This window comes from Octopus sinensis, linkage group LG26, assembly GCF_006345805.1.
Source record: "Octopus sinensis linkage group LG26, ASM634580v1, whole genome shotgun sequence".
NCBI lineage: Eukaryota > Metazoa > Mollusca > Cephalopoda > Octopoda > Octopodidae > Octopus > Octopus sinensis.
The window spans coordinates 20,151,482-20,175,262 of NC_043022.1; the positions used below are offsets into that span (position 1 = coordinate 20,151,482).

The following is a 23,781-nucleotide window of genomic DNA, read 5'->3' on the forward strand; positions in this document are numbered from 1 at the left end:
TGTGTGGAGCGCAGTTGAGCGAGAGACCAACAAAACTCCTTGTAACACCAAAGATGAACTAAAGGCAAGAATTATGGCAGCATTCACCAACTTAAACAAGGAGACTGTCCAGAAGAGTTGCTGGAGATTCCGAAGTCATCTGGAGGCCGTGGTTGAAGCCAATGGCAACTTTATTGAATAAATTTATTCATCTGTTAAAATGAGATATAACTGTTATTTTCATTTTTGTCTAATTTTGATGACCATGTATTCACCACACCCTGTATATGTGTGTGTGTGTGTGTGTGAGATATACTGACAAAAGTATTATTGACATACATTTTTTTGTACTCTGTTGGTTTATCTGAGGTGTTAAAATTCTATTGTGTACGTTTTATGTGAACTTTTGTCATTTTTTTTTCTGAGTATATTTGTGTTTTCATGAAGTTCTTTTGTGACATGGATATCGTTTTGTTGCCAACCCATGAGAACTTTATGCTTCATTGGTATACATTCATTATCATCATCATCGTCGTCGTTTAATGTCTGCTTTCCATGCTGGTATGGGTTGGATGGTTAGACTGAAAGCTGACAAGCCTGAAAGCTGCACCAGGCTCCAATCTTGATCTGGTAATGTTTCTACAGCTGGATGCCCTTCCTAACACCAACCACTCCGAGAGTGTAGTGGGTGCTTTTTACGTGCCACCGGCATGAGGGCCAGTCAGGTAGTACTGGGATCGGCCACGGTTGAATAGTGTTTTTTATGTGCCGCTGGCACTGGCATCGACCATGCTCAAATGGTGCTTTTTACATGCCACTATATCATATATATATAATATATATATAATATATATATATATATATATAGTTGGAATTTACAGAAAAACAAAAGACTAAGACAGGTGTATAAACAGCAAACAGGTGTATTAGTTTAATGCTCGGGAAGGTGGGAAAGTCTTTTATGTTTTGACCCTATGCTCTTCAACAGAAGGAACACGAGAAAATAAAGAGAGAGAGAATAGTATAAGCTTTAGGGGCTAGCAGTCTATCATAGTGTGTGTATGTATATATATTTCTTTACTGCCTTCAGATTCCTTCAACAGTTTGGGAGTGGCACTTCTTCACACATCTCTCCTCATCCATCTGTAGTACATGACCATACCAACGCATACGTCTCTCTTGCACGCTGCAACCGATGCTTCTTATGCCCAACATTTCTCTCAGGGCGCTTACACTCTGTTGCGTGCATGGACAGACATTACACATCCAGTGGATCATGCTATCTTCATTTCTTTCAAACCTATGCATGTCCTCCACAGTCACAGCCCATGTTTCACTACAGTGAAGCACGGCAGTTCGCACACATGCGTCGTACAATCTACCTTCACTCTGAGTGAGAGACCCTTTGTCACCAGTATGTATATATATGTATGTATGTATATATATATATATATATATATATATATATATAATATATATATATATATACATACACACACACTACAAACACACACAATGAACCCACACATACATCCCATACACACGGCACACAATTATACATACATATATATACACACACGCACGTACAAGCACACACGCACACATACACTAAGTTAAGCACAGTTACTCGCCACACACCCAAACTCTACGCATACACACACGAACACACACATACACACACACACTACAAACATAACACACACACACATACCTCTTTGTTTTTGACTTGTGCTGGACACAAAAATCACCACTCCTTATTCTTACAAACTGGCCAGCTACTAGCCAGTTGTTCGCCATACATACAAACACACACGCACCCACATGTGTCATCATTGCACACATACACACACGCGCGCTCCCGCAGACCTTCGCGCATGCACACATCCACACACATTTCCTTGTCCTTACCATTCTGTCTTTGAAACTCTCCTGTCTTTAAAAAACATTATTCTTCTACCTTACAACTTCCGGCCTTTCAATATGTGACCTCGTTAGTACTGCCAGCGATTTTTTTTCCTCTGTCTTCCCTTCTCGGGATCTTTCCTTCTCCTATGTTTCCGACGAAGAGCTCTGCTCGAAACATTAAACCCTCCTTCTTCCCTTCTTTCCTGAGCGTCCAATAATACTTTATTTGTTCCATGTCCTCGCGTTGCTGTGTTTTTTTTGTGTTTTCTTGTTGAATTAACTATATATATATATATATATATATATATATATATATATATATATATATACAGTGAGAATTTATGAAAAAACGAAAGACGAAGATGGGTGTATAAACAACAAACAGATATATTTGTTTAATGCTCGCTCAGGAAGTGAGAAAGTCTTTTACGTTTCGAGCCTACAGAAAGGAACACAGAAATAAACAGGGAGAGAAAATAGAAAAAGGTGTAGTGGTTAACAATCTATCATGGCGAATGCCGGACAGAAAGGTCATGCATACATATATAGACACACACATACACGTGTGTGTGTATTTTGTTTCATATTTGCACACACATACACAGAGTTTATATATACATACCTACACACACTTACATGTATATAGTTTTATATTAGCAAAATATCATGAAATGCTGAGAGACTGTTCATTGTCCTAAAAATGGCACAATAGGGATCTTTTCAATTATCTTGGTATATCTAGCTCAACTATTTGAAATGGTTCAAACAGCTGACAGTATGAATAGCATAGCAGTAGATGAGCTATGCTGGAATCCCTAAGCCATAGTAGTCACTGTTTTGAGTACTGGGGTCAGGGAGGTTTAATGAATGAATGAATTAGGAAGGCGGTGAGGATGTAGGAAGTGTAGAAAATGGTTTTCAGGAGGAGAAAGAGGAGAGGAAATATATTAAGAAGCTCAACAGGCCTTGTTGTTTGCTGGTTTCTATTAATACTTTTAAGGGATTTTCAAGTCAAAACTCACTTATTGTGATTGTTTTGGGAATCAAAGCTTTTTTGGTAACAAACAGCTAACATTAAGTAACCAATGAGTTCAAGATGTTGCAGCCTTCAATTTTTTCTCTCTAAATGTATTTTTTGACCCAGTATTTACAGGCCATTATTTATAGCTAGTTTCACTGTTCCAAAAAACAAACAACGAAAAAAGAACTATTTCACATTATCATCATCATTATCGTTTAATGTCTGTTTTCCATGCTGGCATGGGTTGGATGGTTCGACTGGAGTCTGGGAAGCCAGGCGGCTGCGCCAGGCTCCAGTCTGATCTGGCAGTGTTTCTACAGCTGAATGCCCTTCCTAACACCAACCACTCTGAGAGAAGTGGGTGCTTTTTTACATGCCACCAGCACAGGGGCCAGAGGAGGCTGGCATCAACCATGATTGGGTGGTACTTTTTACGTGCCACCAGCACAGAAGCCAGTCAAGACAGCACTGGCATCGGCCACATTCAGATGGTGCTTTTTATGTGACACTGGCACAGGGACCACAACTACAATTTCCATTTGATTGTGATTTGATTTGATTTTGTACTTGACTCAGTTGGTCTCCTTAAGCATGACATGTCGCCCTATGATCAAGGTACTTTTTGAGTGGGTTGGTTATGCGACACTGGTATAGGTTACAGCTGTGAATTCACTTTATTTGCTGGTCTTCTCAGTCACAGCATATCTCTAGAGTTCTCAGTCTTTTGTCATTGCCTCTCTGAGGCCCAACGTTTGAAGGTCATGCTTAACCACCTCATCCCATGTCTTCCTGGGTCTACTTCTACCTTGGATTCCTTCCACTGTTTGGTAGTGGAACTTCTTCACACAGCTCTCCTTATCCATCCATAGTACATGACCATACCAACGCAAATGTCTCTTTTGCAGTCACATCTGATGCTTCTTATGTCCAACATTTATCTCAGGGTGCTTACACTCTGTCGTGTGTACACACTGACATTACACATCCAACGGATCATGCTAGCTCCATTTCTTTTGAGCTTACGCAGTCACAGCTCATGTTTCACTGATGTGAAGCATTGCAGTTCACACACATGCATTGTACAATCTACCTTTAGATGTATTTAATGCAAAAAAAAAACATTGAATGGCTATGGAGATCCACTAGAAAAAATAGTAAAGGGTCCATAGGTAAAGAAAAATGGTTGAGAACTACTGCCCTAGCATAAAGCAAATCCTTCTTTCCCCTTGGTATGTAGTCTTGTAAGCTGCACAGCAACCTCTGTGGTGCTGGTAACTTGAGAAAAAGCATTCAATACATGTTGTTGAGTGGTTGGCATTAGGAGGGCATCCAGCTGTAGAAACCATGGCAAAGCAGACACTGGAGCACAATGTAGTGATGGAACAGGGATATTAAATGGTGATGATGATTATGACAAGGATGGTGAACAGCTATAAAATCCCCATGACAATTAAATAATTACGTAAATCACTGATTAAAAAAACAGCCAGAAATGAGGCTGGTAAATAAGTTCACAGAAATAGAGAATGAAAGAAAAAGGAAATAAAGAAAACTTTATATTTTGAATGCAATGGCCTATCTTCAGAAAGAAGCAGTCGAAGAAATACACATTTCTCGGACTGCTTCCTTCTGAAGATACACCTTTGAGCCTAAAATGTAAAGGTTTTCTTATATTTTCTTTTTGTTCTGCTTCGTTAGAAGCTTAATTTCCCTTCTGTTTCATTTTTCTACTTCTGGACTGCAGTGCTTCAAGTGAACTACAACACTCTTAAGTTCACAGAAATAAAATGTCAACACTTCAATAAAATACCCATAAAATAATTAAACAAATAATTATTTAATTTTCTTATTAACTGAGGTTGTACATAATAACAATTTATATAAAAAAAAATGTTAGATCTATGAGAAAAAAATCCTGTTTAGTATAAAATTGCAAGTAAAACAACAAACCTAGAAGTAAATCCATTAAATCTGTTATTTGTAATAGTTTACCTGTAACATTTTTTTTCCATAAATATCATTTCCTGTAACTGTTGTTTCCTGTGATTTTATTTTTTTCTAGATTCAATCAAACATTATTTTCTAAACATGAACATCATCACCAATTAACTTCTATGTTCCATGCTGGTTTGGGTTGGATTGTAAAATGTATATTTTTCTTCATTTTAAACATTTATTTAGATTTCAGTTGCTGATGAAATTATGGATGTTTATCATATAATATAAATATATAATAAAAGGCACAGGTGTGGCTGTGTGGTAAGAAGTTTGCTTCCCAACCACATGGTCTCACGTTCAGTGCCACTGTGTGGCACATTGGACAATTTTTTTTTTTTTATAGCCTTGGGCTGGCCCAAACCTTGTGAGTGGATTTGCCATTATGTGTATGTGCCTGTGTCTGTTTGCCCCTCACCACACATATATCTGTGTATGTGTATTTGTGTGTGTGTTTGTGTCTGTGTTTGTCCTTCACCACTACTTGACAACCATGTTGGTGTGCTTACATCCAACTACTTAGTTGTTTGACAAAAGTGACTGATAAAATAAATACCAGGCTTTAAAAAGAAAATAAGTGTTGGGGGTCGATTTGTTCAACTAAAATTCTTTGAAGTGGTGCCCCAGCAAGGCCACGGTTTAATGACTGAAACAAGTAAAAGTTAAAGAGTAGATTGATAATAAGTCCTTTATGGAAACATGTATAGTAATTATTTACATAAATCCTTTTAAATATTATTTTAGGTTTAGTGTTCTTTGTAGGATATTTTCTGCAGCTGGAGACATAAGTACTTATACGTCCACAAATATATATGATCATTCTCATCATCATCATCATCATCCTTTAACATCTGTTTTCCATGCTGGTATGGGTCGGACAGTTTGACCAGAGCTGGCAAGCTGGAGAGGTTCCAGTCTGATTTGGCTTGGTTTCTATGACTGGATACCCTTCCAAATGCCAACCACTTTACAGTGTGTGCTTTTAATGTGGCACCAGCATATGACACACTTCTTTCAGTTTCTGAAACTAGTTCTACTCAAAAGGCTTCAGTCGGCCCAAGTCTGTAGTTGAAGACACTTGCCCAAGGTACCGTGCAGTGGAACTGAACCTGAAACCAAGTGGGTGGGAAGCAAGGTCATATAATGTTGATGTAGCATGTTACACAATTTTCCAAATATTGTGGGACGCCAACCAATATTTCATGAACAAACCCCCTCCACCCTAATTTTAATAGAACATTAAACAATACCGGAATTGTTTTAGAGAGAATTATTTTGTAAAAGAAACGAAATATGTTGAAGGCTGATCTCAAGACACTGAGCCTTACAAAGGAGATGACAAAGGACTGAGATATCTGGCACCTTGCTTTTCTTAAGAAGACATGTTCATCACAGCAGAATTGCTAATGCTCCCCTCCCAGTTGAAGGGGTTTTTGCCTTGCAAGAGTCCCAGGCTGGTGCCACATAAAGAGCACCTGTGCGGGTGCTATGTAAAAATTACCTGTGCCAACACCATGTAAAAGGCACCTCTGTTGAGCCATGTAAATGACACCCATGACAGACTACATCATAAGCACCTATGCCAATGCCAAGTAAATTGTAAAGGGGTTGACCTCAGGAAGGGCAACCAACCTCAGAAACCATCCAACCCATGCCAGCATGGGAAACAGACATGAAATGGTGATGATGATGATGGACGTCACTTTGTCAAACTGAATACCATTTTTTTTCTTTTATTACATTTCATTAAAAGACCCCTTATCTTGTAGAACTTCAGAATGTCTTCCCAGAAAAAACAAGTCAACTATTGTCACCTTGCTACCAGGCAACATTGCAGTTCTCTTGCAAGCATCATACCCTTGAATGCAGAAGACTGTGCCTTTCATTTGTTTGGAGTTGATAAAGTACCCGTGTAGGGCAATGGGGTGTTTGTGGAAGCATGTGGTTTAGTGGTAAGGTGGAGGTTTTGGTCCCTGGACTAGGAAACGTGTTGTGCTCTTACTTTTAAGTTTTCTGAATTATTTCAGATTCTCTTCTGCAATGGATAGTAGTGGATAGCTAGAGAGACAGATTGATAGACAGACAGATAGACAGATTGATAGATAGATTGATTGACAGATAGGCAGATAGATAGATAAGCCGATAGATAGATTGATAGGCAGATAGATAGATAGATTGATAGATAGATAGATAGATAGATAGATTGATAGATAGATAGATAGATAGATAGGCAGCTAGACAGATAGATAGATAGATAGGCAGCTAGACAGATAGATAGATTGATTGGCAGATAGACAGATAGATAGATTGATAGGCAGATAGAGAGATTAATAGACAAGCAGGCAGACAGACTGATAGGCGGAAGGGCAGACAGATGATCAGAGATAGATAGATAGATATATACTGACAGATTGATTGGTAGTTAGGCAAACAGATAGGTGGAAGGGCAGCCAGATGATCAGGTAAATAGATAGAGAGATATACTGATAGATAGATTAACAGGTAGAGAGATAGCAGACAGACAAACAGGTGGAAAGGCAGCTCGATGATTGTAGAGAGACGTAGGCATGTAGTTAGATAAATAGATATATTTATTAAGGGCAGATGGATAGATAAATAGAAATGGTCAGAGCAATCAACAGTGTTTTTGCAGGAGGGAATGAAGGAGTCTGGTAGGTAGGTGGATAGATAGAGAGATGGTTAGATAGATGTATAAATATAAATTGGCAAAAGAACTCGAAACCAAATTTAGCAAAATTTGAGCCAAAATGTTCAATGGCCAACTTTTATAACTTTTGTTTACAACATAAACATACTCACACATATGCCATTTAACAATGTAAGCAAGGAGCCAGCATCAATGGACAGCACACATAATGACATAAACTAACAAGAGAGTCCCTGTATGGTCAGTCACCTGCCAGAAATAGCAGCCAGATCAACGTCTGTCTTAACCCTTTTAGCATTCAGATTGCTCTGTCAAATGTCATGCTTATTTATTCACATAGTTTTGAATTAATTATGCATTATCTTGTAACCTCAAGATTTCAATGATAGGATTGTACATTGTAGGATAGGTGTGAGAGGCTAGATCTGATCAGTTTCAGCATAATATTTGGGCTGGATATGGCTGGTTTAACCCTTTAATATTCAGATTACTCTCTCAAATGTAATGCATAATTATTCCCATAGTTTTAAATTAATCATGCATTATCTTGTTGCTTCAAGGTTTTAATGATGTGATTGTATATTTTCAGAATGACATTGTTGGGTAGGTGTGAGAGGCTAGATCTAGCCAGTTTGAACAAAAAACAGGCAGAATATTTGGGGTGGGTGTGAGGTTTAACCCTTTAGCATTCACATTACTCTGTTGAATGTGATGCTTATTTATTCACCTAGTTTTCAATTAACCATGTATTATCTTGTTGCTTCATGGTTTTGATGATGTAGACATTGTAAGGTAGGTGTGAGAGGCCAGATATGGTCAGTTTGTGTTGTTGAGGAGGTGGACTCCTTTGATCAGCATGCCATACCTCTCTGCTTTGATAGCATCCTGCAATTTCTGCAGCAAAGAAGCATAATATGCCCTGTTAATTTTGGTGCCCTTTGCCAGAAAATCTGTCATCACTATTCTGTGCTCGTTCCAAAAGACTGAGCATCACCTTGCCTTCTGAGGGTTGGACTTGAGCCTTCTTTGGAGGTGATGAGTTCTCATGTTTCTATTGCTTTGCCTGGACTTTAGTTTCAGGATCATAGTGATGGATCCATGTTTCATCCTGTGTAATAAATCTACCCCAAAAAGTCCTTCCTGTTTTCTTGACTCATTGCAAAATAACCTGAGGACAATTGACTCATTCCTGCTCCTGAAAAGGTGTGAGCATCCAGAGAATCCATCGTGCAGACAACTTCTACGTGTGTAAATGGTCGTGAATGATTTTTCCCATGGACTTTACACTTATCTTCACTTCTTGAGCTAGCTGGCGAATAGTTATGAGGTGATCCTCCAAAATGGCGGCTTCCACTTCATGAATGGTGTCATCATCAATGGCAGAATGTGGCCATCCAGGAATAGGAGCAGTTTCCACTGATGTCCAACCACGTTTAAACTGATGATGCCAGTGTATGACTACGTTGTAGGATGGTGCATCATCACCATAAACTTCTTTCATCTCATCGAAAGTCTCTTTTGGTGTACGGCCTTTCAAGTATAAGATCCTGATCACTGATCTGCATTTAATTGCCTCCATTATAACACCTTAGTCTACTTCAGCAGCCGTAAAAGACAAACGAATAATAGTGGAAAGATGCAATTTAGAATGTGACATGTAGAGACATGTATGATTCTACATGTACAAGTTCCGTTTCCTGCAATAACTGGAAGTGGGTCAGGGCAGATCTTTAATGAACCACCCTCGTATGTAAAGTGACAAACTGGCAGAATTGTTAGCACATTGTGCAAAATACTTAATGGTATTTCATCCATTTAAAGGCGGTGAGCTGGCAGAAACAGCACGCCAGGCGAGATGCTGAGCAGTATTTCGTCTGCCGCTATGTTCTGAGTTCAAATTCCGCTGAGGTCGACTTTGCCTTTCATCCTTTCGGGGTCGATAAACTAAGTACCAGTTACGCACTGGGGTCAATATAACCGATTTAATCCATCTGGCTGTCCTTGTTTATCCTCTCTGTGTTTAGCCCCTTGTGGGTAGTAAAGAAATAGGTATTTCATCCATTTTTACATTCTGAGTTCAACTCCACTGAAGTCAGTTTTGCTTTTCATCCTTTTGGGGTTGATAAAATAAGAACCAGTTGAAAACTGGGGTCAATGTTATTGACTTATCCCCCACACCTGAAATTGCTGACCTTGTTTGCATTCTGTTATAGATAGATGTACACACTTTTATTAATATTATGGACATGTGCACATGTATTACTGCTCTTTACTCTCTTTTACTCTTTTACTTGTTTCAGTCATTTGACTGCGGCCATGCTGGAGCACCGCCTTCAGTCGAACAAATTGACCCCAGGGACTTATTCTTTGTAAGCCCAGTATTTATTCTATCGGTCTCTTTTGCCGAACCACTAAGTGACAGAGACGTAAACACACCAGCATCGGTTGTCAAGCAATGCTAGGGGGACAAACAGACACACAAACACACACACACACACACACACATACACACATAATATACATATATATACATATATACGACGGGCTTCTTTCAGTTTCCATCTACCAAATCCACTCACAAGGTATTGGTCGGCCCGGGGCTATAGCAGAAGACACTTGCCCAAGATGCCACACAGTGGGACTGAACCCGGAACCGTGTGGCTGGTTAGCAAGCTACTTACCACACAGCCACTGCTGTGGACATTTACTATAATATGCTTCCACATGCATACATGGACTTCACCTATGTTTGTCCTTATCATGTACAATTCCAAATATATGCAACACACACACACACACACGCGCATGCTCTGTAAAACCTCACTTTTGTCTCTTTCTCTCTTTTCCGCACATAAATTTCCACATAGAAAGGATTTCCACATACACATGTGCAGACTCTGTTGTCTGTTTTGCTTTACATACATACCACATATATATAAAAAGGACATAATCACACACACACACACACACACATACACACACACCACATGCCCCCCCCCACACACACACACACACTGAGAAGCACATACACACACACACATGCATTCTGTTTCTCTTTCTCCTGTTCACTCCTTCATACTCTCTCAACTTTTCCTTTCCATAAAGAAGTGGACACATTGAACTTCCGCCCCCCCTCCCTGCCATATACAAGCTCAACTCTATATCCTTATAGCCACACACATCCACACGTCTATGTACACACACACATCTTTCTCTCTCTCTTTTTCTTATTTTTCTCTCATTTTTTTCCCACATAGATAAGGATACGTTCAGCTCCCCCACCCTCACCACATCCATCCACAAATGTCCACAAACACATCCTCTCTTCTACTCACAGAAGCATGCACACACAACACACACACACATACACACACCTGCATGCACTCTCTCTTGCTCTCTCTCACACACACACACACACATGCACTCTCATACTCACACACACACACCTTCACTTTCACTCTCTCTGTGTCTGTCTGTCTCTCTCTCTCTCTCTCTCTCACACACACACATGCACTCTCATACTCACACACACACACACCTTCACTCTCTCTGTGTCTGTTTGTCTCTCTCTCTCTCTCTCACACACACACATGCACATTCTTTCACTCTCTCTCACTCTCACTCTCCTTCTCTTTCACTCTGCTTCTCTGTCTCTCTCTCTATGTTACTTTCACTATCTCACTCTTAGCTTTTTCCTTACTAAAGAGATCATCAACTCCACCTCCACCCCCATCTGTCCACAAATGTCCACAAACATATATCTACACAGTCACGTACACTCACACATCAACACACACACACACACACACAAACACACTCACACGTCAGTAACAGATGAAGTGATGGTAATGTCACTATCACCATTGCCATCGTCACAATACAAACGATTCTGTTGAAGTGAGATAATCAATATGTAGATCAATATCACTTATAGAAATCAATCAATCAATCAGTGTGAGCCAATAATGCATGCTTTCAGATGTCTGCTTAACAGAACAAATGTCTGTTGGGTTGTTTTGTTTTGTTGTCAAGCAATGTTGGACACACACACACATACATGTGACGGGCTTCTTTCAGTTTCCGTCTACCAAATTCACTCACAAGGCTTTGGTTGGCCCGAAACTATAGTAGAAGATACTTGCCCAAGGTGCCACGCAGTAGGGCTTAACCCGGAACTATGTGGTTGGTAAGCAAGCTACTTACCACACAGCAACTCCTGTGCCTTTATATGTATTTTTTTTAATTAATATTTAGCAGAAGCAACAAATATTTTGAGTTCTATTTTTCCTGTTTACACTTATACACACACATGTACACACACATACAGTGGGCTTCTTTCAGTTTTCATCTACCAAATCCACTCAAAATGTTTTGGTCTGCCTGAGGCTATTGTAGAAGACATCTGCCCAAGGTGCCACACAGTGGGACTGTATCCTGAATCGGATGGTTGGGAAGCAAACATCTTACCCACACAGCTTGATTTGAAATCGGAACACTTAGTTAGTAGTCCTTTGTTCACATAGAAGAAAACTAGCTGAGTAGAAAATTAATTGATAATGCTTAACAATGCATGAAGTACAAATTAGTGACTGGTTGGTGACCAAATACATCTTGTAACACTCCCATAGATATAATAACAGGCATCTAGAAAGTTCTATATATGATATGATATTGGCTTATGACTCAGTTTTCGATATGGGTGTGTGGTGGTTCAGAAGTTTGCTCTACAAAATCACACGGTTTTGGTTTCTGTTGCATTACTTGGTACTTTGGGCAAGTATTTTCTACCATAGCCTCTGACCTTGTGAGTGAAGTTGGTTGATGGAAACTAGGAGCAACATGTCCTCTGTATCATCATTATCACCATTATCATTTGATGTCCTCTTTCCATGAGATTTGACTCTTATTTCTAGCAATCTAAATGATCCTATGAATGCTTGCTTCTCCATTACTGCCACAGTTTTCTATAACATCTCATCACATTGGTATATAAATACATCACATACATTTTAACTCAGTGGTTCTCAACTGGAGTTCATATGGTCCTTGGGGTCCACATAAGATTACATTGTGAAAATTTATCTCCAATACACTTCTACAAATATCTTAATTTCTTATACAATTCCTAATAATCATTATCATCATTTAACACCCACTTTCTGTGCTGGCATGGGTTGAATGGTTTGGCATGGAGCTGGCTAGCTGGGACTGTCCAGATTCCAGCTGTCAGTTGTGGCATGGTTTCTACAGCTGGATGCCTTTCCTGATGCTGTGTGGCACTCGCATGCGTATGTGTCTTTGTCTCTGAGTTTCTCACTGCACACTGCTTAACAGTGTGTGTGTGTTCCCTGTAATTTAGCAGTTAGGTAGAATCATTAGTGTACTGCACAAAGTGCTTAGTGGCATTTTATCTGTCTTGACACTCCAAGTTTAGATTTCGCTGGGGTTCACTTTGCCTGTCATCCTTTCGAGATTGATAAGGAAAGTACCAGTGAAATTCTGGGGTCAATGTAATTGACTAGCATTGTGCCTATAGTATTATTATTATTATTTTATTATTACTCTTTTACTCTTTTACTTGTTTCAGTCATTTGACTGCGGCCATGCTGGAGCACTGCCTTTTAGTCGAGCAAATTGACCCCAGGACTTATTCTTTGTAAGCCTAGTACTTATTCTATCGGTCTCTTTTGCCGAATCGCTAAGTAACGGGGACGTAAACATACCAGCAGCGGTTGTCAAGCGATGTTGGGGGGACAAACACAGACACACAAACACACATATATACATATATATATTTATATATGACAGGCTTCTTTCAGTTTCCGTCTACCAAATCCACTCTCAAGGCTTTGGTCGGCCCGAGGCTATAGTACAAGACACTTTCCCAAGGTGCCACGCAGTGGGACTGAACCTGGAACCGTGTGGTTGGTAAGCAAGCTACTTACCACACCTTATTATTATTATTATTATTGTTATTACGTGCAGTGCACCTCTTCAGGCAAAGTTGATTTCATGCAAGGATTGAGCTAATGTACAACACATACATTGGATCAATATAAACAAATTATTTGTGCAGATTGTTTGGCAAAAGCTGAACAATCATATGTTGTCTTCAAACAGGAGAGTCCCTCATCATCATCAGCATCGTCATCATCATTATTACTCTCTTTTACTTGGTTCAGTCATTTGACTGCGGCCATGCTGGAGCACCGCCTTTAGTCGAACAATCGACACCAGGACTTATTCTTTGTAAGCCCAGTACTTATTCTATCGGTCTCTTTTGCCGAACCGCTAAGTGACAGGGACATAAACACACCAGCATCGGTTGTCAAGCAATGCTAGGGGGACAAACACAGACACACAAACACACACATACACATATATATATACATATATACGACGGGCTTCTTTCAGTTTCAATCTACCAAATCCACTCACAAGGCATTGGTCGGCCCGGGGCTATAGCAGAAGACACCTGCCCAAGATGCCACACAGTGGGACTGAACCCGGAACCATGTGGTTGGTTAGCAAGCTACTTACCACACAGCCACTCCTGCGCCTATTGTTATTATTATTATTTTTTGGAATCAGTAGACTGTCTCTCAAAAATTACTTTGTACTTTATTAGTCTTCTTCGTCTGTGTTCTGTATCTAAATCCCAGTGTGGCAACTTTGTATTGTATTCTTCTTGCGTTGATAAAATAAAGTACAAGTTTAAACATACACCACAAACAAACAACTTTTACTCTCTGCATATTCTTCTGTGTATGTCTCTCTTTCTTTGTTTCTTTGTCTTTCTAGCTTATTTCCCCTCTTCCTCTCTCTCTCTCTCTCCTCTCTCTCTCTCTCTCTCTCTCTCTCTCTATATATATATATATATTATATATATATATATATAACTTCTCAGTCTTATGGCTAAGATCAACATCTAATATCTACTCTTATCAGTTTAATATATATGCATGTGTGTGTATATATATAATATATATATATATAATATATATATATATATATATATATGTATATATACATATATATGTGTATATATACATGTGTATGTATCTAAATGCATATGTATATGTGCGTATATACACACACATATATATCTGTGTTAGTCTGCATATGTGTGTGTGTGTGTATTTCTCATCAGCTATCTCTTTCTGCCCCTTTCTCCACTAGTGATCTCTTTTCCTAATGTCCATTGAGATTTCTTATTTGATATCAAGAGCAGAAAAAGCAATCTCCTTTGAGGATTCAACCAGATATCTACAGATATCAGCAGATATCACTATAGATATTATCAGACAGTAATACAATATTTGCTACTCAAAGATTGGTGATAGAATTTGGTGTTGAATTGAAAGGTTGGGTATAACTAGCACACAGAATCCGAAGAGATTGATGTTGGTCTGTGTCAGCAGGACTTGTGTTATCTAGTAAAATCGAGAAAAAGAATCCAGCAAACATGTCATAGGAAATGGAAAATCCATTCCAGACAGAGCTTTTTTTTCAAGGAAATGTTGACAGGAACTTACATACATACCTATGCTGAACTATTGAGAAATTTACAGTTACTCTTCTCAGATTACAAATATTTATTGGGTCACTGGGATATGGAACACACAGTCTAAGTATCAATCTTGAGAAATCAGGCTTCTCAAAACCAGAAAAGAGATAACTGATACAAAGACTACAGCTCCAAGCCATCACTGGAACTCTTTACTCTTTTACTCTTTTACTTGTTTCAGTCATTTGACTGCAGCCATGCTGGAGCACCGCCTTTAGTCGAGCAAATTGACACCGGGACTTATTCTTTGTAAGCCCAGTACTTATTCTATCGGTCTCTTTTGCCGAACCGCTAAGTGACGGGGACGTAAACACACCAGCATCGGTTGTCAAACAATGCTAGGGGGACAAACACACACACACAAACACACACAAATATATATATATATATATATATATATATATATACATATATATGACGGGCTTCTTTCAGTTTCCGTCTACCAAATCTACTCACAAGGCTTTGGTTGGCCCGAGGCTATAGTAGAAGACACTTGCCCAAGATGCCACACAGTGGGACTGAACCCGGAACCATGTGGTTGGTAAGCAAGCTACTTACCACACAGCTACTCCTGTAAAAATTTGTAAAACTTTTCAGAAGTTTATCATTTAAGTATATATGTGCATATTCAGACATGCAACTAATATGCATGAGAATACATATATAAAACAAAATATACAAATCTGCACATGCACAGACTCCAAATACTGCACACATATATGCATACATGCACAAATACCCTGTTTATGTTGGTGAAATTCCAATGAAGGGGCCTTGGATCTAGGTTAGAAAGCAGCTCTTTATTGACAAGAAATCTTGAAATAAAATTGAATAATGACATACATGCACATATACATACAAACATACATTTTCAGAAAGAAAAATTGACTGGCTGATTCGTACATTACAAGTCCAATTTGTGAGTAGAACAGTAAAAATATGCAAGACTTTGTATCTTTGTTGGAAACCGGCTCCCTTCTCAGTGGAAGATTTATAATAATTAACAAGTAGAAGAGACATACATACATATCTCGTGTCTTGGGAGGGTCATTACATCAATAAATAATTATACACACTGGTTCAATATCACTTTTGTTAATCAGTTAGTTAAATATTTAACCAACCAACTAATTGATTGTTTGCTTAGTTAAACAATCTGTCAGTTGTTTGTTAGTCAAAGTTCTTTTGTCACTGCTTGCAACCTTTCATTGACTTCCCTCTCTCTCTCCAGAGTCTGCTCTGCTCATATATATATATATATTATATCATCATCATCATCATCGTTTAACATCCGCTTTCCATGCTAGCATGGGTTGGACGGTTCAACTGGGGTCTGGCAAGCCCGAAGGCTGTACCAGGCCAGTCAGATCTGGCAGTGTTTCTACAGCTGGATGCCCTTCCTAACGCCAACCACTCCGGGAGTGTAGTGGGTGATTTTATGTGCCACCGACACAGGTGCCAGACGAGGCTGGCAGACGGTCATGCTCGAATGGTGTTTTTTATGTGCCACCGACACAGGTGCCAGACGAGGCTGGCAGACGGCCACGCTCGGATGGTGTTTTTTATGTGCCACCGACACAGGTGCCAGACGAGGCTGGCAGACGGTCACGCTCGCTTCCCAATATATATATATATATATATATATATTGGTGAATTGAAGAAATGGAGCTGAACGCAGATTGAACAGAAATCGTTTTATTTCATTCTACACGTGTTTCGAAAGGCACAAATTACCAAAATCCGAATGAATAATGGGACCATATTGTGTCTTTCTCTTCAGGAAGAAAAAAGGAAATCCGTTGGAAAAACAAAAAAACAGAACAGAGGCAGAGCAAAAAACAAATCGAACTGTGCTCCTAAGAGCCCATGGCGAAACTGTTTATCAGTGTATGTTGAGAACCGGTGGCTGAAGAATTCAACAGGTCAGGCATCGGTCAAACATGTGGGTGAGGGTGTATAGATGTTCTTTGTGACCGAGAATAAAGTTCTGACTATTTAAAGAATATTGGATGTTTTATAAGGGGCGAGAAAAAATCTACTTAGAGACGTGTGTGTGGTATACTGTTCTATATATGTGTGTGTTGGCGTAGGGGTAGAAAACATTTTTTGTGTACGTGTGTGCGTTTGATCGTTCGGCTGTCAGTGGCTACTGCCGTGATAACCGTTGGGTGGCAGAAAGAAAAAAAAATAAAGAAATTATATATATATTTTATGTTTTATGTGTGTGTGTGTGTGTTCATCTAAGCCTACCTTGACAAGGAAAACCCCCCGCTGTGAAAAAACAAGCCCCGTTTGTCTTACAGGAGTAATTTCCCTTGCAGTGGTTAAATGTAGATATCTTAAAATCTATTTCAGAATTTGTTACCAAGGGCTATGGGTGCCGGTCTTATTTATAAACGCTATTTAAAGGCCAGATAAGTGTAACGCCGCCAATGGGGGCATCGAAAAGCCGACTGTAAGAGCCCGTTTACCATCCGGCCTCTGGCAAACAAAATATGGAAGAGTTCGGAGACACAAAGGTTGCACTGTCTTCTGCCCCTATCAAATGGGAGGGCCACCGACAAAATTGACCATTCCAGCCTATAGCTTAAGTTCGCATCCTTCAGTCGCCATATTAGCTTACTGAGTCCCGTGGTCTGGCGCTTGTTCACGTCCCGAAAAGTTGCGTAATGGTTGGAGACACGCAAAGACAATCTTGAGGATGATGCCCCTATATAAGTGAAGGCATCTGAGTCCGTGTAAAACTTGCATTGGTAGACGGCGTTTTTGATCTTGGAGTTCGCCGACGTGAATCTTACTCTGCTAGGATTGGTTTCTGAAATTAGAACTGCGTTCCTGTCACTATATTCGTTCCGAGACCTGCAGCCGCTTACTACTCTATTTTCCACTACGTCACTATTAACTATAGGAATAACCCCTGATTCTCCACTATCTATCAGAGTGCTGTCATTGCTACTGCCGTGGTACTGCTATTGCGGGAAATGATGCTGGGGATGCTAAAGGGGCTCTCTACCCTACTCCCATTGTTACCATCAACCACAACACCCCTATTTATAACTATACCCCTAGTGGGTACTCCCTGGCTGGAGCTGAGATTATGTGTCACTGTACTGGCTCTCATATCATTATTACTACTATAATTATTCCTACTGAGCATTAAGCCGGGAGCGGAGAGGGCTGTGCCTCCGGAAAAAGGTGATAGGGTCTTAGTAAGTAGCCTATTATTATGGGAGGCGATATATCTGGGCGAGGTTTTTAGTGTTGGAGAAAGCTATCCTAACTTTATGTGAGTTAACCGTGGAGTAATATTTGGAATTTCTGGGGAAGTTATTGGCGATGGCTTGTCTAAACATGAGGGGGAGGTTAGTTCTAATCTGCTTACCAAAGGGGATTACAAACCATATATGCTTATTCCTATCAGTGTGATGGGTCGGGACGCCAGCTCTCGCATTTGGGTGGGTGATTCTCGGATGAATAACGGGTCTTGGGTTAGTGTAAGACCTCCCGGACCGATAATTATCCTTGTTCGCTAAATTAAATGCGGGAGCGACTACCCCGGTATCCGCCGCGCTCCCGTCCTTACTTAAAATGTTAATGTTATATATACGGCCCTATCCTGATGACCGAATGATGGCATCGAAGGGCCGGATCATAAAAATTACCTTCTGCCTATAACCGGCCTTGGATAGTGCGGCGTTATAAAAATCCGCTTTCTGCATAAAAATATCGGCACTGGCGGACAGGCCAGACAATCTTAGAGAGATGTTTTTAACCAAATTGTCTGTTACGGTTTTGGCATGATTTGAGAAGACACTGACATACTTCAAATTGGTGGAAGGCTTATGGTAAGGGCAGTATGAGTCGCTATTAAGGTTAAGTGTAACGTCTAGGAAATTAGCCTTGGTGAGTTCGTTATCAAAAACTATACTCATGCCCATTCTATTAAAAAACCTAGCTAACCTGCTCTTAGTTTTCTGCACTATTCTGTTCGTGGTGTTTTGCAGGTAAAACAGACAATCGTCACGATACAGGCCGCCCGCGATTTCCGGAATTGATCGGACAATTCGTAGAGAATATATATTCCGACCAAATCGGCTATCTGCGCACTATCCGAACTACCCATAGGCACATCAAATTCATTGGGAGTATCCTTACGGATCCACAGCTTATTATCAAACTTAATAAACGATTTCCTGGCAACTAAAATGATATCTACCTCTTCTCTGGTGAGGCCTCACCAGAGAAGAGATAGATATCATTTTAGTTGCCAGGAAATCGTTTATAAGTTTGATAATAAGCTGTGGATCCGTAAGGATACTCCCAATGAATTTGATGTGCCTATGGGTAGCTCGGATAGTGCGCAGATAGCCGATTTGGTCGGAATATATATTCTCTACGAATTGTCCGATCAATTCCCGGAAATCGCGGGCGGCCTGTATCGTGACGATTGTCTGTTTTACCTGCAAAACACCACGAACAGAATAGTGCAGAAAACTAAGAGCAGGTTAGCTAGGTTTTTTAATAGAATGGGCATGAGTATAGTTTTTTTGATAACGAACTCACCAGGCTAATTTCCTAGACGTTACACTTAACCTTAATAGCGACTCATACTGCCCTTACCATAAGCCTTCCACTAATTTGAAGTATGTCAGTGTCTTCTCAAATCATGCCAAAACCGTAACAGACAATTTGGTTAAAAACATCTCTCTAAGATTGTCTGGCCTGTCCGCCAGTGCCGATATTTTTATGCAGAAAGCGGATTTTTTATAACGCCGCACTATCCAAGGCCGGTTATAGGCAGAAGGTAATTTATATGATCCGGCCCTTCCGATGCCATCATTCGGTCATCAGGATAGGGCCGTATATAATAACATTAACATTTTAAGTAAGGACGGGAGCGCGGCGGATACCGGGGTAGTCGCTCCCGCATTTAATTTAGCGAACAAGGATAATTATCGGTCCGGGAGGTCTTACACTAACCCAAGACCCGTTATTCATCCGAGAATCACCCACCCAAATGCGAGAGCTGGCATCCCGACCCATCACACTGATAGGAATAAGCATATATGGTTTGTAATCCCCTTTGGTAAGCAGATTAGAACTAACCTCCCCCTCATGTTTAGACAAGCCATCGCCAATAACTTCCCCAAAATTCCAAATATTACTCCACGGTTAACTCACATAAAGTTAGGATAGCTTTCTCCAACACTAAAAACCTCGCCCAGATAATCGCCTCCCATAATAATAGGCTACTTACTAAGACCCTATCACCTTTTTCCGGAGGCACAGCCTCTTCCGCTCCCGGCTTAATGCTCAGTAGGAATAATTATAGTAGTAATAATGATATGAGAGCCAGTACAGTGACACATAATCTCAGCTCCAGCCAGGGAGTACCCACTAGGGGTATAGTTATAAATAGGGGTGTTGTGGTTGATGGTAACAAGGGAGTAGGGTAGAGAGCCCCTTAGCATCCCCAGCATCATTTCCCGCAATAGCAGTACCACGGGCAGTAGCAATGACAGCACTCTGATAGATAGTGGAGAATCAGGGTTATTCCTATAGTTAATAGTGACGTAGTGGAAAATAGAGTAGTAAGGCGCTGCAGGTCTCGGAACGAATATAGTGACAGGAACGCAGTTCTAATTTCAGAAACCAATCCTAGCAGAGTAAGATTCACGTCGGCGAACTCCAAGATCAAAAACGCCGTCTACCAATGCAAGGTTTACACGGACTCAGATGCCTTCACTTATATAGGGGCATCATCCTCAAGATTGTCTTTGCGTGTCTCCAACCATTACGCAACTTTTCGGGACGTGAACAAGCGCCAGACCACGGGACTCAGTAAGCTAATATGGCGACTGAAGGATGCGAACTTAAGCTATAGGCTGGAATGGTCAATTTTGTCGGTGGCCCTCCCATTTGATAGGGCAGAAGACAGTGCAACCTTTGTGTCTCCGAACTCTTCCATATTTGTTTGCCAGAGGCCGGATGGTAAACGGGCTCTTACAGTCGGCTTTTCGATGCCCCATTGGCGGCGTTACACTTATCTGGCCTTTAAATAGCGTTTATAAATAAGACCGGCACCCATAGCCCTTGGTAACAAATTCTGAAATAGATTTTAAGATATCTACATTTAACCACTGCAAGGGAAATCACTCCTGTAAGACAAACGGGGCTTGTTTTTTTTTCACAGCGGGGGGTTTCCTTGTCAAGGTAGGCTTAGATGAACACACACACCACACATAAAACATAAAATATATATATATAATTTCTTTATTTTTTTCTTTCTGCCACCCAACGGTTATCACGGCAGTAGCCACTGACAGCCGAACGATCAAACGCCACACGTACACAAAAAATGTTTTCTACCCCTACGCCAACACACACATATATAGAACAGTATACACACACACACGTCTCTAAGTAGATTTTTTCTCGCCCCTTATAAAACATCCAATATTCTTTAAATAGTCAGAACTTTATTCTCGGTCACAAAGAACATCTATACACCCTCTCACCCACATGTTTGACCGATGCCTGACCTGTTGAATTCTTCAGCCACCGGTTCTCAACATACACTGATAAACAGTTTCGCCATGGGCTCTTAGGAGCACAGTTCGATTTGTTTTTTGCTCTGCCTCTGTTCTGTTTTTGTTTCCAACGGATTTCCTTTTTTCTTCCTGAAGAGAAAGACACAATATGGTCCCATTATTCATTCGGATTTTGGTAATTTGTGCCTTTCGAAACACGTGTAGAATGAAATAAAACGATTTCTGTTCAATCTGCGTTCAGCTCCATTTCTTCTTCACCACCAATAATGTTTTAATTTCAATTATCCGCACCAACGCACGGTTGCAACGCCAGATGGTTGTACCTCCAACCGTGCTGTTCACTGCTGTGATTTTTGCTACTAAGGTATCGGTTAAACTTTTGATTAATCTACTACAAGATTATTCATCTTTCTATTTCACATAAATATATATATATATATATATTATATATTTATTTTTATATATATATATATATATATATATATATTATATATTTATTTTTATATATATATATATATATATCATCATCATCATCATCATCATCATTTAACGTCCGCTTTCCATGCTAGCATGGGTTGGACGGTTCAACTGGGGTCTGGGGAGCCCGAAAGCTGCACCAGTCAGTCAGATCTGGCAGTGTTTCTACAGCTGGATGCCCTTCCTAACGCCAACCACTCCGAGAGTGTTGGGTGATTTTATGTGCCACCGACACAGGTGCCGACGAGGCTGGCAAACGGCCACGCTCGGATGGTGTTTTTATGTGCCACCGACACAGGTGCCAGACGAGGCTGGCAGACGGCCACGCTCGGATGGTGTTTTTATGTGCCACCGACACAGGTGCCAGACGAGGCTGGCAGACGGCCACGCTCGGATGGTGTTTTTATGTGCCACCGACACAGGTGCCAGACGAGGCTGGCAGACGGCCACGCTCGGATGGTGTTTTTATGTGCCACCGACACAGGTGCTAGATGAGGCTGGCAAACGGCCACGATCGGATGGTGCTTGTTACGTGCCCACAGCACGGAGGCCAGTCGATGCGGTACTGGCTACGGCCACGTTCGGATGGTTTTCTTATGTGCCCCGTGCCACCAGCACTGGTACCACAAAGATACAAATTCCATTGATGTTCATTTGTTTTGATTTTCACTTGATATATATATATATATATAATATATATATATATACCCATACTAGTATGGAAGGCAGACGTTAAACGATGATGATGATAATATATCAGTGATCATATATATATATATCATTTTATCTTTTTTTTTAATCTTTTTACTTGTTTCAATCATTTAACTGTGCCCATGCTGGGGCACTGTCTTGAAAGGTTTTAGTCAAACAAATTGATCCCAGAACTTCTTTCTTTTAAGCCTCATACGTATTCTATCGGTCTCTTTTGCTGAACCGCTAAGTTACGGGAATGTAGACACCAACAGCAGAACTTCAAAGTTTGGGCTTCCAACCAGGCCTTTTGCGATGCTCTTAAAGTCAGGAACTTTCCAGCACCCTCTCCTATATATGATGGGATTCTTTCAGTTTCCGTCTAACAAATCCACTTGCCAAATGTGATGTGCATGGGGACTGAACCTGGATGTGTGTCATTGGGAAGCAAGCTTCTTACCACACAGCTACACCATATATATCTTCATCTTCATACATCCACCTTCTATGCTGGCATGGGTTGGATGGTTTGGCAGGAGCTGACCAGGCTGAAGACTACACCAGGTTTCTGTGTTTGTTTTGGCATGGTTTTTACAGATGGATGCCCTTCCAATTGCCAACCACTTGACAGTGTGGAGTGGATGCTTTATACATATGTATATATACATATGTTTCTTTATTAGGTTAAAAGATGGGCTGAATCCTGGAAGCACTGCAATACCAGGCCAACCCATGGCAAAAGCAGAGCAAGCCCCTAACACTTTGCCTTGTTCTAAAAATCAGTTTAATATCAATGGCCCCAAATAGGGACCGTATCAGATATTAAGCTGATAAGAACAGATACTACACTTTGATCTTAGCTAAAATATATATGTATGTATGTATTGAAGACGGCGAGCTGGCAGAAACGTTAGCACCCCGGGCGAAA

General features: G+C 40.4%; 1 long non-coding RNA gene and 1 other non-coding gene across 2 annotated transcripts; both read right to left on the bottom strand.

Annotated features, from left to right (window-relative positions):
• Positions 1 to 904: 904 nt before the first annotated feature.
• On the bottom strand, positions 905 to 12,444 carry LOC118768022. Its single transcript, XR_005003941.1, has 3 exons — positions 12,433 to 12,444; positions 2,068 to 2,074; positions 905 to 1,024 (listed from the first exon to the last, which is right to left on the bottom strand). It is a non-coding gene; the product is annotated as an uncharacterized LOC118768022 (long non-coding RNA).
• An 11,095-nt stretch (positions 12,445 to 23,539) lies between these two features.
• On the bottom strand, positions 23,540 to 23,726 carry LOC115224923. The gene has a single exon (XR_003882904.1). It is a non-coding gene; the product is annotated as a U2 spliceosomal RNA (small nuclear RNA).
• Positions 23,727 to 23,781: the final 55 nt, after the last annotated feature.